Source organism: Rousettus aegyptiacus, unplaced genomic scaffold (genome assembly GCF_014176215.1).
Source record: "Rousettus aegyptiacus isolate mRouAeg1 unplaced genomic scaffold, mRouAeg1.p scaffold_m13_p_7, whole genome shotgun sequence".
NCBI lineage: Eukaryota > Metazoa > Chordata > Mammalia > Chiroptera > Pteropodidae > Rousettus > Rousettus aegyptiacus.
This window is the reverse complement of record NW_023416310.1, coordinates 12,809,252-12,825,315: the sequence shown is the minus strand read 5'-3', so window position 1 is coordinate 12,825,315 and position 16,064 is coordinate 12,809,252. Positions and strand designations below refer to the sequence as shown.

General features: G+C 34.8%; 1 pseudogene; it reads right to left on the bottom strand.

Moving 5' to 3' along the window:
* Positions 1-15,011: 15,011 nt before the first annotated feature.
* Positions 15,012-15,130, bottom strand: LOC118606342 (annotated as a pseudogene).
* Between the last annotated feature and the right edge of the window lie 934 nt (positions 15,131-16,064).

Genomic DNA, 16,064 nt, shown 5'->3' with positions numbered 1-16,064 from the left:
TTCACACATGCTCTGCATTCTTTTTTCCAGCTTTATTGAGATATTGTTGACATATGTAAGCTTAAGGTGTACAATGTGATGATTTGAGATATTGTGAAATGTCTACCACAATTAGTTGGCACCTCCATTCCTTCACATCTTTGTGCATGTGTTTGTGTGTGTGTGTGTGTGTGGTGAGAACATTTAATATCTACTTTCTAAACAATTTTCAAGCAGATAATACAGTGCTGCTAGTTATAGTCACCATATTGTACATTAGAGTCCCAGAACTTATTCATCTTAGAACTGGAAGTTTGCACCCTTCTTAATCTTTATCCTCCCTGGACTGTTTGTTGCATCTGAATCTGTTTTCCAACCACTGCTTGAAATTCATTCCTTTCTTCCATGACATTCCAGATACTTGAGAGTGTTTTTTTTTTCTTTGTAATCTTTCATCAAGGTATAACTAAATAAATCATCTGGGGGAACTTTTTAAAATTATATAAATCTAAGCTCTATTCCAAGAATTCTGATTCAGTGGGTCAAGGGTGGGAATACCTTTGGCCAGACATCCCGTGTTTCAGGGTGTACACCCTACGCATATTCCCCTTAATCCCTTCTCCCCTCAGTCTGTTTTGTAAGCAGCGAGGAAGTGGGAAATGGATATTGTTAGGCTACAAAGTTCTGTTCGATATTACACAGTTAAATTTGTATTTTAAATCAATGTGGAAAAAGGCTTGGCATGTGTTATAAAAAAGAACTTCTCAAATAGTAGAAAATCCACTTAGCCATAAGGAAAAGAGTGATAATTTAAGCCATGTTAAAATCGATAACCTTTATTCATCAAAAGATACCATTAAGAGAGCTGAGAGATAAGCCACAGAATGGGAAATTAAATTTGTATCATATATTATTGAAAAAAGAGACTTGTATCTAGAATGCATAAAGAACCCTTACAAATCAGTGAGAAAACTATGGGCAACCCAATGGATGTTCGTGAAGAATTCTGGAAATCGCCCATGAGAGAGCCAGTTCCAAGCATGTACTACTAGCCCTGGAAAAGTCATCTTACAAAAAATGTCAGCCATCTTGCCTTCCTACTCCTGTTCTCACTTCTATCCTGGGTCCTTGTAGAATTAATAATGAAGAGCACATAGCTTACAGGTCAGAAGGAGGTGACTGAGAAAAAGAAAAGCAGTCCACACAGTGTTTTAGTGATGTTTTCACTGGGTATATAATTCTAGGTTGGTAGCTATTAACTTCAGCACATTAAAGGTATCATTTCTTAATTTTTTGGCTTCCATAATTGCTGCTGGAATGCAACAAACTATTACTTCTTTGAAATAAAATGTCTTTTTGCCTCTGACTGCTCTTACTAGTTTCTCTTTGCCTTCGGTTTTCCTTGTTCCCTATGATGTGTCTATATGTGGCTTTCTTTTTCTCATTCTTGTGATTCATTGGGCTTCTTGAATTTGTGAGTTGAAGTCTGGAGCTGAAAACAGCTGTTAACTCACTAAATGTTGTTTCTGTCCCATTCTCTTTTATTTCTTCTTTTAAGACTCCAATTAACATGTTAGACATTTTCATTCTATTCTATTTCTTTTTTCATTCTTTTTTTTCCTTCATGCTTCATTCTGAATGGTTTCTTCTGACCTGTCTTTGTATATACTAATTCTTTCTTAACTCTGTCTAATTTATTCTTAAATTCATCCACTGATTTAATTTGGCTTACTCTAATTTTTCAATTCTGTGATGTCAATTTTTTTATACTTTAGAGTTCTCTACAAAAACATTCAAGCTTCACTTTTATCTATTTGAACTTGGTAAGCATAGTTGCTTTATAATCTGTGTCTGGAATCCTTGAGGGTTTGTTTTATTTTTCTTGTCCATGGTGTTTTATCCTCTTGTATACCTGGCTATATTTTTTGCTGTCCTGACAATTATATTTTTGATTATTTCTAAAATAATTTGAGGCCTACTATGATGTTCCCTTTCTACAAAGAGAAAATTTATTGTTTCTACCAGGCAGTTGGAGGCACCATCAATCCAGGATTACCTTATTCCAGTTTTATGGCTTCAGATTTTCTGGGCTACCCTGATGACTCAAAGGCAGATTGCAGCACCTGCGAGGGCTGGTTTACTTTCAATTCATCCTTATTTCTAGTGTCTGTCCTTTCAGTCCCAACTCGACACATGGGGCACTTACCCCTGGTGGACCCTAAACCTCGACTTTTGTCTCCCTTGCCCCAAACGCACTGTTAAGACTCTCCACTGCCTGTTCTGAATTATGAAACATCCTCAGGAGAAAATGACACTACTGTCATCATCATTTTTGTGGATTTCATCTTCTCCAGGACCTTAGCTAAGTAATTTCTCACTATATGTTAGTTTGCTATTTCTAGAAAGATGATTTTATATTTTGTTCAGCATTTTAGTTACCTTCGATGGGAAGATTTGTTTAAATTACTTAATTTGTCATTCCTGGAAGTGGAAGTCTAACCTCCTATGGTTTTCCAAAGAAGCACAGGCATGGTGGAAACAACAAGAGCTGGGGTGTTGGTATTGCCCTGTCCACTAAGCTGTTGAGTGGTTTTGAGTGAATCGCCTAAGTCATGGCTCTCAATTTTGTAAAAATAAATTAAAATTAATCAACCCATGTCTTTAAGGAATTCAAAGGCAAATGTTGAAGAAAAAATATATTACTTAGTCTTAAAAGAACTTATACTGTCCTCCAAAATGGCTTAGTTTGTGCTGATAAAGATAGTAAATTGATCAAAAAAACTAAGGAAAAAAAATGTTTTGGTGTCCCACTTAACTTTAATCAAGAAGTTCTATTTAATCTCTTCCTACTCAACATAAAATAAAAAAAAAAAAAAGAATTCTCTTGCTGTCAATTTTTTTGACAGCAGATGTTTTATCCATATAAATATTAAGTTTTCAAATCTATATAAATGTCAAAGATTATAAATTATGTTTTAGATAATTGTGGAAAGTTTACAACATGGCTAATGAAAGATAGTATTGTTAATGTGATAACCAGGATAGACTAGGTTATGCTGTAGAAATAAACAAACTTTCATTGGTTTAGCCCAGGAAAGTTTTTTTCACTCATATACAGTTGGCTGTAAGTACCGTGGTACCTCTGCACAGCTCCTGCACAAGTGTGCCTGATGTCCAGGCTACTTCCGTCTTTTGGTTACAGTTTCTCAATGTTTGGCCTCTGCTGTTGCGTGGTAGGAAAAGAGAGAGGCATTAAAAAGTAACAAGTGCTCTTCTCTCTATGCTTTGTCCCAGAAGTGATACATGTCACTTCTCCTCACAGCTCATTTGTTATTACTGGTTGTATAGACCACCTACCTGCAAGGGAGCTGGGAAATGTATGGGAAGTGCATGTATATTCAGTGACAAAAAGTTGTAATAAATTACATCACTTCAGATGTGATTGAGCTTAAAATAAACTCTTTGAAACATTTCCAAGTAAGAGTTATTCCCCAAACAACAGGAAAACCATGGTGTGATTTCCAATATTTGAAGAAGCAGATCCTCTGCTGTCTCCCTGCTACAGTGGTTAATTTTTAAAGAGGTTCTGACAGCTTCAAAACATAAAACACAGCATGGAACTTTGTTTATTCTTGAATCGTTCCATTATATTTTTTTTTAAAAGGAATTGGATTGAATGATATGTAGTATCACTTAAGAGCCTTGAAAAGATTCTGTAACAACCAAAATCAGTTACGTTTTATTTCACCTCGAGAACATTTTTTCAACATACTAGTTTTTTTAACCAAAACTTTAACACATAATTAGAAGTTCCAGTCCCTTAAAAAAATTTTTGATAAGTGAACTAGAGATACAGGTAAATCTTATGCATCTGGTCTATGTTGCACAAGATATCTATCCAAGGACCTTTGTTTTTGTTTTTGTTTTTGTTTTCTTTTTAATGAAAGCATTCTGTTAGACAACATGAGTAAAAAAAAAAAAAAAAAAAAGAATAGAAACACCATTCCTTGAGTATAATGGCAAAGGGTGAGATCAGTTTATTCAAGAAATGAACATTAATTTACGTCGTTAAAGCTTTGCTCTCCACGTATAACAGTGTGTCTGAGTTTTAGCAAGAGAATTCTTCAATAAGAGAATTTTGCTAAGTTTGTTAATAATGATTCTTGAGTTCTGTTTATTGGCAAAAGATTGAGAGATTGCTGGCATTAATCTCTAAACTTGTGGTTGCAAAATCAGATCTAATAGGGTCTAAATAGGTAGACCAAGCAGATAAATGGGAGTTGTGGGGAGTCAAATTTTTTGGAGCTCCTTGAAACATACTGAATTATAATGTTTTTGGGAAAAGGCGTAATATTTTATTTTTAAAATACCAATGAGATTAGAATTTGCTGGGTGAGTGAACTAGAGGGCTAACAAGACAAAGGAGTTGGGTTTCATACAAAGGAATGGTTATAAAGACGGGGGTGGAATCTGAGCCGGGGAAGAAGCCAAGTGGCTCTGTTGTTTCAGAAGTCATTACTGGGATTCATTCATTACGGTGTGACTCTGTAGGGCAAGTCTTCCATTCTTAATTTTTTAGTTATCCTTCATAAGTCATTGTTATTTGCATTTTGATGAGATATTTGCATTACTCATTTGTCCATCTTTAAGAATGACCCTTATTCACCGTCTGGCAGGAAAGCAGATGCACAAAGAACACTCCATTTAACACGCTGCTTTCCAATCATATTCTTGTCTATTTTCCTCCACAATATTTGGTCAGAAACTTTTGTTTTCTAGCCAGGTTTATGACCAGAAGTAAACAGAGGGGCTTGCCTGTGGTCCCACTGTGATAATTTGATCATTTTCTTCTTTTCTTCAAATCGGTTAATTGTTACTAATTTAGCCTGTTTATACAGTAGAACTGTGTGCGTGTGTTTGTGTGTTGTTTGTGTGCGCGCGCGCATGCACACGTGCCTGTGTGTGCTATCTACCTATTTCAGTGAAGAAGTCTGCTGTGGGGGATACTTCAAAACATGTGGTCAGTGTCTCCAACTGCAGTTGTGCAGTCTCCATTCAAACTCCTCTCTGTCCCTTGAGTTTTTAAAGGCTTGTCGACAAATTCTAAAGGTGATTTACTCAATTATTTCTGAGCTTGCCTTATCTTACCTTATTTTTAACTGCTTGTCAATTCTATTTTACTTTAAAAAGAAAACACAAGTATTCCTGTCTTCATTCTTTTAGGGAAAGAGAAAAAAGCAGTTCTAGATCTGAGCCTGATATTCTCTGTGCTCTGGTAAGAGGGTACCCAGGGTAAACTGTCAGATAAGGTGAGACTGGAGCCAGATGAGCCGGCTCAGGTGGAGAAAGTGCCTGTCAGACCTCCCACAGTGAGCCGACTGCCAAGGCAATGACCTTAAAATTTGGGAGAAAATCAGATTCTGCTGCATCCAGAGAATCTCCCTTGGAAAGGAGAATGTAATATTCCTGGCCCGGAACCCCTGCTCTGCTTGACCTTCAGGGGTCCTGGGAATCATCATCAACATCCTCCTTCCCACTTTGTCCAGAGAAACTTCTAAAAGCAACATACACCTTGGGTTATCTCAGGCTAGCCAGTCTAACACAAATTAGAGTGTTTTTGAAATAAAGATAAAAATCAGTCATTCCGTTAAGTCTAAAAGGCACCAGTCTTTAAGCCCTGAAGAAGGCAGGAAAAAAAAAAAATCCTAAAAACTCTGGGTCAGAGAAAAATCCAGGAATTTCTATTATGCAGGGGGAATCTGTATCACAACGTAGCGATCACAAGAAGTATTAAGAATTTCGGAGGTGAAAGAATGAGGAGAAAATGAAGTAAAGATCAGCATGGCCTATAAAGTTTTGTCTATCAAAGAAAGAAATCAGAAGTGATCAGAGTTTGGAATTAATATCACTAAATTTTAAGACACATTCCCTAGGACCCATCAGTACTACTCCATATTATATAAACCTGAAGAAATTCACGTGCATGTGCACCGAGACATGCGACTGGAATGTGCATAGTAGCATGGCCTGTGATTGCAATGGGAATAACCCAAATGTTGAAATAACCCAATAGCTGAGTAGATAAATAAATTGGGGGATAGGTAAATGATGGAATATTACTCACCAATATAAGGAAATTAACTACAGCTACCACTAGAACGTGGAGGAAACTCACAACCATATGGGGGATGAAAGAATAAAAAATACACGTTTTCTGCTTCCAATGGTATAAAGCCCAAAAGCAAGCAAAACTAATTTATTTTTTTTAGAAATAAGTATATAGATGATAAAAGCATAAAGAACAGGAGACGATTATTACTAAACATATTCTAGTAGTGACCTCTGATTCGGAACAGAGCAAAATTCTAGAGTGCTGGTAATGCTCTTTTTCTTGACTTGTTACGGTACAGGGGTGTTTGCTTTATAAATATAGGTAAACTATACATTTATATTTTATGCTCTTTTCTGTATGTATTGTTTATAATAAAAATATTTATAAAAGAAGAAAGCCTGAAAATTAATGAGTTAAACATCCAACTTAAGATGTTAGAACTGTAGAACAAAAGCAGAGTATAGAAAGAAATAATAAAATAAGCAAAATATTGCCTAATGTATTGTTACATATGATGTATTTTAATACATATTTATATATAAAACCTTTTTTATTTTCTATATAAATAATATTTAAGATTTAAGATTTGATATTATATATGCAAATTATATCTATTTATTTACATATAATACATTATATATAATTAAATAAAAATAGAGGAGCATCAAAGCCAAAAGTTTAGTTACTGAAAAAGCAAGCCTCTTTAAAAACCAGTCTAGGCAAAAAGAAGATGGTACAAATAACAATGAAATAAAAACAGGATATAACTACAGATGCTAAAGAGACTGAAAAGACAGGAAAATATTTTTGAGCAACTTTTTAAAAGAAATATTTTTAACAACTTTTTGCCAATGAATTTGAAAATAAAAAAAAACATAGCTTACTAAAACCAACTCAGGAAAAAAATAGAAAACCTGCAGGATTTTATACAAAGAAAACTGAATCAGTTTAAACTATTACCACAAAGAAAACAAGAGACTCAGGCAATTTTAGTAGTGAGTTCTCTCCATAATTCAAGAAACAAATAATTTCAGCCTTACACAAACTATTCTAGAGGCTTAAAAAAGAATTGATACTCCCCAACTCACTTTATAAGGTTAATTTTACTTTTACATTAAAAACTTAATAAGGAGAATACATGGTAGAAAAATCACTAACCAAACTCATTCATATGCAGAGGCAAATATCCTAAACAAAATAATAGAAAAAGAAATCTAGGAACATACGAAATGATAATATGCCATATCCAAGTAGGTTTAACTCAAGCATGCAACATACGTGTATCAGGTACCGATGCTGCATTAAAAACAAAACAAAACATGAAAACCAAAACGACAAGTCAAAACCCGTGGCCTGAAACAATAACTTACTATTTCTCCGAATGCTATGGGTTAGCTGGGCTGGTTTTGCGGGTGTCACTTACGTGGCTATCATCAGCTGGAAGCTCAGCTTGGGGTGGAAAGCCTAAGATGACCTCACTCACGCATCTGGAATCTCATCTGAGTTGTCTGGGCCTCTCTTTCCATGAGGTCTATCATCCTGGACTTTTCCATGTTTAGAGAAGAATTCTAAAAGGAGAGAGTAAAAAAAAAAAAAAAAAAAAGCCTTTTGAGGCCAAGGTTTAGAAATCACTCAATGTCTCTTCTGTCATATTCTAACAAAACAAAACACAAGGCCAGAGCAGATTCAGAGAGAAGGAAACTTCACCTCTTGAGGGAGGGGATGAATGGCAAATTCACATGGCAAAGGGGTATAAAAGATGGGAGGAACGGTTGGAGCCATCTTTGCAAACACATTGGTTTACTATTTTAAAATCAGTAATAATAAACTATGATAAAAGCCAAAAGGCAAAGAAAAAAACCCACTTCTTAAAATATGTGTACAAAAGCATATAATAAAATCTAATGCCTATTTAAGATTTTAAACAGAAACAAAACTAGGAAGTTTCTTAACCCGATAACGTGTGTCTTGTATCACCATTTCTAATTTACCTTATTGTTCTGGAGTTCTTAGCCAACCCATAATGGAAAGTAAATAAATAAATAAGAATTGGAAAGGTAGAAACAAAATCTTCATTGTCTTCAGGTAATAAAACATTAGAATTAATAAGAGAGTTTAGCAAGTTTGCAGGAAATCAATTCAAAATTTAAAAAATCAATTTCATTTATATTCATCAGCAATGTTAATTAGAAAATGTGAACATACTCTTTATATAAGTATCAAAACTAATAAGTTTCTGTATTCAGGTAGGATGAAATAAGTATATTCTACTTTCTCTTTCCCACTGAATACAGCTATAAAACCTAGACAGAATGCATGGAGCAGCTAAACTTAATCAGGAAAAGATTTTCAGCATCATTAGCGATCAAGCAAATGTAAATCAAAACCACAATGAGATACCACTTCACACTCACTAGAATGGCCATCATCAAAAAGACAGGAACTAACAAGTGTTGGAACCCTCATACAGTGCTGGTAGGAATTTAAAAGGTACAGCCACATATTGAAAAAAAAATCAAAGAAAATTTAAACTCGTCTACATAAAATCTTGTCCACAAATATTCATAATAGACAAAGGTGAAAACAACCCAAATGTCCATCAATAAATGAATGGATAAACAAAATGTGGTATATATCTGTAGAGTAGAATATTATCTGCCATAAAAGAAATGAAGAAACGATTCATGTTACGACGTGGATGATCCTTAAAAAAAAATATGCTAAGTGAATAAGCCAGACAAAAAATGTGCATACTGTATGGTTTCAGGTCTGTATTAGTTGGGGTTCTCCAGAGAAGGAATTGATTTACAATTATGGGTGGTGGCAAGATCAATATTGGCCAGCAGGCTCAAGATCCAGGGAAGATCTGGTGTTGCACACCTAAGGCGGCAGAATTCCCTCTTCCTCCAGGAACCTCGGGCATTTTTTCTTAAAGCATTCAACTGATTGAATGAGTGACTTGTGAGTTTCTATTTGGAGTGATAAACATATTCTGAAATTAGATAGTGATGATGGTTACACAACTCTGAATATATAAAAAGCCAGTAAATTGTACACTTTAAATTTTTTAAGTTAAGTTTGTCAATTATATTTAAGTTTGTAAATTATATCTCAATAAAGGTGTTATTTAAAAACTCCTAGAAGTTTTTATGAATATAAACAAGTTAATTCTAAAATTTATTGGAAAGGCAAAGAAACTAAAATGGCTAAAATAATTTCGAAATAGAAGAATAAAGTTGAAGGAATCACACTATGCAATCTTAAGACTTACTATAAAGCTTACTATAAAATAATCAAGATGCCTATCATGAGTTCAGTTCTGAGTCCTAAGATAAAGATATTTTAATAAAAGGAAAAGTTTCTTAAAGCTAAAAATTTTTATTATTTGTTCAATTGTTTACATATTCCCCCATTCCAAAAAAAGAATTTGAGTCACCTTATTAAAATAAACATAGCATTGACTGATTGAGTGAATGAATGAATGAATGAATGAAAGACAGGAAGGGTAAAATGAAGTCCAAAAGTAATGCACATACATACAAATGATAAGATCCTTTCCACTTTCTAGAAGCAGATATAGCTTTCTAGCAGCCAGCCCAAAGAAGAAAAGTCAGTTGCACACTCACAGTGTTCATATAATAAAAACTAAAAGCAGATGCTCAAGAGAAAAATATCATTTCCTAATTCTGCAAATGGGAGAAATTTCTCCCATTTAGGAAAACAGTGTGGGGGCAGTGAGGGTGTCAGACGTCAACAGCCTTGGAGCCAGCAGCTGCAGCAGGGGCAAGAAGTAGCATTGCTGGCACAAATATCAACAATTTGACACCAGGTATTGGCAGCCTGGGAACAGAGATCAGTGAGAAGCGGCAGCCAGCAGTTGTGTGGCCTTCAGTTGGCCTCTGAAGACAGAAGAGCAAGAACAGAAACTTCAAGGCAGCCAAGAGAACAAATTCACACAACACTTGTGAGATCCACGGAGATTCCAAGAACTCTCTGAGGAAACGGAGGAGTTCCCATAATAGGTGGGGGAAGAGAGAGGAATATTGCAGCCATTATTGGGACCTCAGACCACACCTGTTTTTCTTTTCATTATTTGTTTTTGTCAAATTAATATATATATATATATCTCTTTTAAAAAAATTAAATAGAACTGTTAGCTTACAGTGGGATAGAGCAGATTCTCATCCCCAAATTTCCACTCCTCTTAAGCAACTTGTTTAAGCTCTTTTGGTTGTTTCTTTTGGCTTTGTCTCTATGTATATAAATTGTGTGCTTACATTGCCATTTTTTAATTTTTTATTTTAGCTAGAAGCAGATATAGCCTATTTACTTACTACTCAGGTAAATGAAGAGTTGGCTCTTTAAATCATCTCCCTGAAATAGTCACTCGCATATACTTCCTCATTCCCATTTCCCCAAATTAGTTACGTTGTCATTTTTATCTAAATAAATATTTATGATTAATTGCTATTAATTATTCACAACTGCAATAATGTGTACTATAATGTTTCCTTCTTTAACTTTGTTTTTTCAGAATTAATAATTGCCTTGGTTTTTTGTCACTTACTTAATTTTTCATGTTAAAATCACTAATTCAACTCCAAACTATCCAATAGAACTAAAAATGATTTTCGAATACATTCAAATACATTAGATATAAGTTTAGTTTTTCCCTGGAAATATCTCCTGGAGACCTTTGTCTTCATTCTCTTGTCTGTATTGGGAACTTATTAGGCTTGCTGCCCAGCTGTCATCCTGAAATTTCTCATCACTAAAATCCTAGGAATTCTTTTCCCTTCCTCTATGTGTTGAATCTTCTGTTTCTTGGATCTAATGTCTTGTCTTTCTTGGCTTCTTCCTCTTTCATATTATTTAGTGTTCCTGAATAAAAATGTCATTATTTTACCCGCTTACCTGAATGATAATTTGCCTACGTATAAAATTTTAGATTGGAAGTTAGTTTCCCTTGGAATTTTAAGGCATTGCTCTATTTTTTCCCCAGGCTACTCCAGTGTTCTTTTGTTTTGATTTTTTTTTTTCTCAGTCCTGAATTGCTTCTCTTTCCTTTGAATTCTTGTTATGGCTTGTTTATTTGTTTGTGCATTTAGTGTTGGTTGTCTTTGTTTCTCCTAAATCTTTTTCAAATATCTAGTGATCTTTTTATTGCCTATTCGTATTTTAAAATAAGGCACTAAACCACTGACTGGAAGATTTGAATATGTGTGCTGGATTTTCACCAGTTGAATTCACTGTGGAATGACTGAGCACACATATTCAAATTTCCTTTAGGGATGTTGCTTTCTTCAGAGAAGAAAGTCTGAAACTTTTGATTGATAAGTGCATGGGAACAGGACTATCAGCACACTGGATTTCAGCTTGCTTGGCACTAAAAATTTCAAGAGAAAGGGTGGAGGGTCATCCTTCACTATATGGCCTTTGTCTTAGTCTTACTCTTTACAGTGCTTGTCCCTGAACTGGGACAAGCTTTGCCTTCCACTGTGCTTGTCCCCGGACTAGGTCCTGCTTTTTTCAAGTTATTCAATCTTCAAGATTAAATCTTCAGTCTTTTCCTTTGGGGCTGGGAGAGAAATTAGTGTACTATACCAAAGAAAATAGATTCAGATACTTCTACATAGAAAAAGATACTAAGAAAAGGATATTTGACAGTTAAACATGGCAGGTCGAATATATGGCACTTCTTTCTGTTGCCTCTAGAAACTCTGCTAAAATGAGAATGAAACTTTTAAAATGATAAAACACAGTAAAGGGAGAACATGAACAGTGTTCTGCGAAGCATATCCTAAGAGCTGTGTATGCTTCCAGAAACCACTCTTCAAAGAAGAATTCTAACCAAACGAGCGACTAATTAATTATATATGTAAGGTAATGGTGAAGAGTGCTTACTAAATCAAACTTCCAAAGAATAATAAGTATAAGCTCTGGGGAAAATGTAAAAAAAAATAATCTGAAAGTACTGGGGAAAGACCAAACACAGGCAAAAAGTAGAGCAGGGGCAGAGAGTTTACACTGGAGAAAAGGGAATGGCACTGAATAAGTTATAAACACATGCACCTAATAACAGACCAGCAGAATATATGAAGCAAAAACTGAAAGGGAAAAAATTGAATGGAAAAATAGGCAATTCTACAATCACAGTTGGAGACTTCAATGATCCACTCTCAATAATGAACAGGATAACCAGGTAGAAGACAAAAAAAAGGAATCCATATTATAAGGGAAGAAATAAAATTACCTCTATTTGTAGATTATATGATATTACATGTAGAAAACCCTAAAGATTCTACCCCAAAAAAACCTGTTTAAAGCTAATGACTGAATTTAGCAAAGTAGCAGGATATGAAGTCAGCACGTAAAAATCAGTTGCATTTATACATACTAATAATGAACAATCTGAAAAAACAAGAACAATTCCATTTATAATAGCATCAAAAAAACTTAGAAACTAGCTTAACCAAGGAGGTAGAAAATTCATACAACAAAATCTTCAAAACTTTGTTGAAAGAAATTAGATATAAATAAATGGAAACACAGCCTATTTTTGTGGATTGGAAGACCTAATATTGTTAAGATGTCAATACTACCAAAAGAGACCTATGGATTCAGTGCAATTCCTATCAAAATACCACTGACATGTTTTGTAGAAATAAAAAAAATCCATTAATAAATTCATATGGTATCTCAAAGGACCCAAATAGCCAAAACAATCTTGGAAAAGAAGAATGAAGCAGTGAGACTCACGTTTACTGATTTCAAAACTTATAACAGAGCTACCATAATCAAAACGATATGTTTCTGGGTAAAGATATACAGACAAAATAATAGAGAGCCTATACATAAACCTCACATATGACTTTAGACAGGGGTTTTGATGGAGGAAAAGATAGTCTTTTCAACAAATGGCACTGGAAAAATTGGATATCTACATGCAAATGAAGTTGGACCCTAACCTTAATGTACAAAAATTAATTAAAAATCAAATATCTAAGCGTAAGACTTTAAAGTATAAAATTTTTAGAAGAAAACATAGGGAAAAATCTTTATAACATTGAATTTGGCAATGATGTATGGGATATGACACCAAAGGCATGGGCACCAAAATAAAAGAGACAAATTGGATTTAATGAAAATTTTAAAAATTTGTGCATCAAAAGATAATATCAACAGAGTTAAAAGGCAACCCACAGGATGGGAGAAAATATTTTCAAAACGTTTGAAATAATCTGTCTGATAAGAGATTAATAACCAGATTTACAGAGAACTCATAATTCCACAACAACAACAAAATAAACAACCTAATTCAAAAATAAGCAAAGGACTTGAATAGACATTTCTCTAATGAAGAAAGACAAATGACCAATAAGCACATGAAAAGATGCTCAACATCACTAATCATTATGGAAATCCAAATCGAAACTACAATACCACCTCGTACTTATTAGTATAGCTACTATAAAAAAAGAGAGAGAGAAGATAGCAAGTGTTGGTTGGCAAGGATGTGGAGAAATTGAAACCCCTGTACATTGTTGGTATAAAATGGTGCAGCTGCTGTGGCAAACATTTTGGTTCTTCAAAAAGTTAAACAGAATTACCATGTGCCCCTGCAATTCCACTCCTAGGTATATACATACAAAAGAATTGAAAATAGAGACATAGATACTTGTATGCCAATATTCATTGCAGTATTATTCACAATAGACAAAAGGTGAAAATAACCCAAACATCCATCAGGAGATGAAAAAATAAAGAAATTGTGGTATATACACACAACGGAGTATAATTTAGCCATGAAAAGGAATGAAATTCTGATACATGCTACAACATGGAAGAACCTTGAAAACATCATGCTAGGTGAAATAAATCAGACACAAAAGGACAAACTCTGAATGATTCTACTTTTATGAAATATCTAAAATAAGTAAATTCAGAGACAGATTCGAAATTATCAGGGGCTAGGGGAATGGGGAGAATAAGGAGTTCTCGCTCAACAGGTACAGGATTTCTGTTCGGGGTAATGAAAAAGTTTTGAAAATAGATAATGGTGGTGAATGCAGAACATTGTGAATGTAATTAATGCCACTGAATTGTACAATAAAAATGGCTAAAATGGTAAATTTTATGTTAGGTATATTTTACCACAATAAAACTTCTGAAAAAATAGAAAAAAAGGGTGAAATTATGGTCTCTATGCTGTTATTTATTATCCCAAGCCTACTGCCTTTCTCCAGATTACCATTAAATATTTGCTTAGAACTGTAGTTTATAAGATTTAAATGAGACTTGATTGTAAAATATTCCAGCAATACTGTAGTGTTATAGAAACTCTGGCACATAAGGCAGTGTTTCCTAAAATATAGTCGAAAGATCACTTGTATCAGATTTATCAAGACCCCTAGATGCTTGAAAAAATGCAGACTCCTGGCTCCAACCAAGACCTAGCAAACTGGAAATTTTTAGAGCGAAGCCTATGAATTTGCATTTTAAACATGCTCCCAAAGAGAAATTATACTTAGCTTTTAGGCAATAGTGCTTAGATGCAGTTGGTTAGATTCTCTAAATTTTGTGAGAGGGGCCTGCTCCTGATGCTCCTGGAAATTTGGAAAAATGGAACACCTGAGACAGTTGCGTTGAATTAACCCAACTCTGGATTAGCTGAATGAGTAAATTAGACCCCTCTATCCAGATTGCACAGAATAAGATAGAAAAAGGAGAAGGAAAGTACTTTCAACATATTTCAGGATTTTAACTTAGGGGTTGAATAAGGGAAGGGTGGTTGCTGCGCTCTGTTTTTAGGATGAAAAAAATGGCATGCTATATTTACGACATCGTGCTTATTGTGCATGCACCCTTGTCTGATGAGTGTGGTTTCAGCACCACACAGTATAATTTTATTTATTTTTAATGCCCACAGCACATGGTATTCCTAAGTGGTCTCCCATCCAAGTACTAACCAGACATGACCCTGCTTAGCTTCCAAGATCAGATGAGATTCAGCACGTTCAGGGTGGCATGGCCATAGACCATACAGAATAATTTTAAATGAGATAAATGGAAATTCCTTCTCAAGTAGTGGATAGCCATGGTTTCCAAACTTTAATGTGCATAAGAATTGCTTCACCCCCCAAAATTCTGATTCAGAAGATTTGGAGCAGGACCCAGAAATCTTCATTTTAAATAAACACTTTAGGATATTCTTAGGTAGGTGGTCCACAGAACACACTTGGAAAAACACTTGGGTTGCACTTGATAGAATTTCCTGACCTAGCTTTCTGGGTCCCTGGGGAAAACCTCAAAGGAACACTTGTAAAAGGGCTGAACTACCCATTTCATAAGTCCCAAGTGGAGAACTAGCAAGGACTGAAGAAATCAGCTGCATGAAAGTGCAGACAGGACACTTTTAATATTCAGCTTAGCTCCCTGGAGAGAGAAAGCAACAGCCTGGTTTTCCTAACTCTAACAATAGAACTCCCACCCACCTCCCCGCGCCCCACACAATCTGCCAGTCAGTCGCGTATGCACAATATAACCAGTAGGGGGAACCCAAGGATTTCCACACACAAACTCCATTCCAGAAGAGGAAGAAATCTGATACATACAGGTCAAGAGCACTTTGGGGCTTTATTTTGCAAAGGGTTGAGCAAAGAATGGAAGGAACTAAAGAATTTGCTTACACATGGACTGTCCTTTCCTTCTGGCTCCTATTTAGGTCTTTACATCTTAAAAAGTGGTTCTCCGAGGAGCCTTGGGCTAGGTTTGCAAGAGTTGTTAAAGAAAAACATCATTCTAACAATACTGTGTTGTATATTTCAAAGTTACTAAGAGAGTAAATCTTAAAAGTTCTCACCATACCAAAAAAAAAAAAAAATACTGTGTAAGCTGAAGGATGTGTTAACCAATCTTTTCATGGTAATCATTTCATAACATGTACGTATATCAAATCATCATCTTGTACACC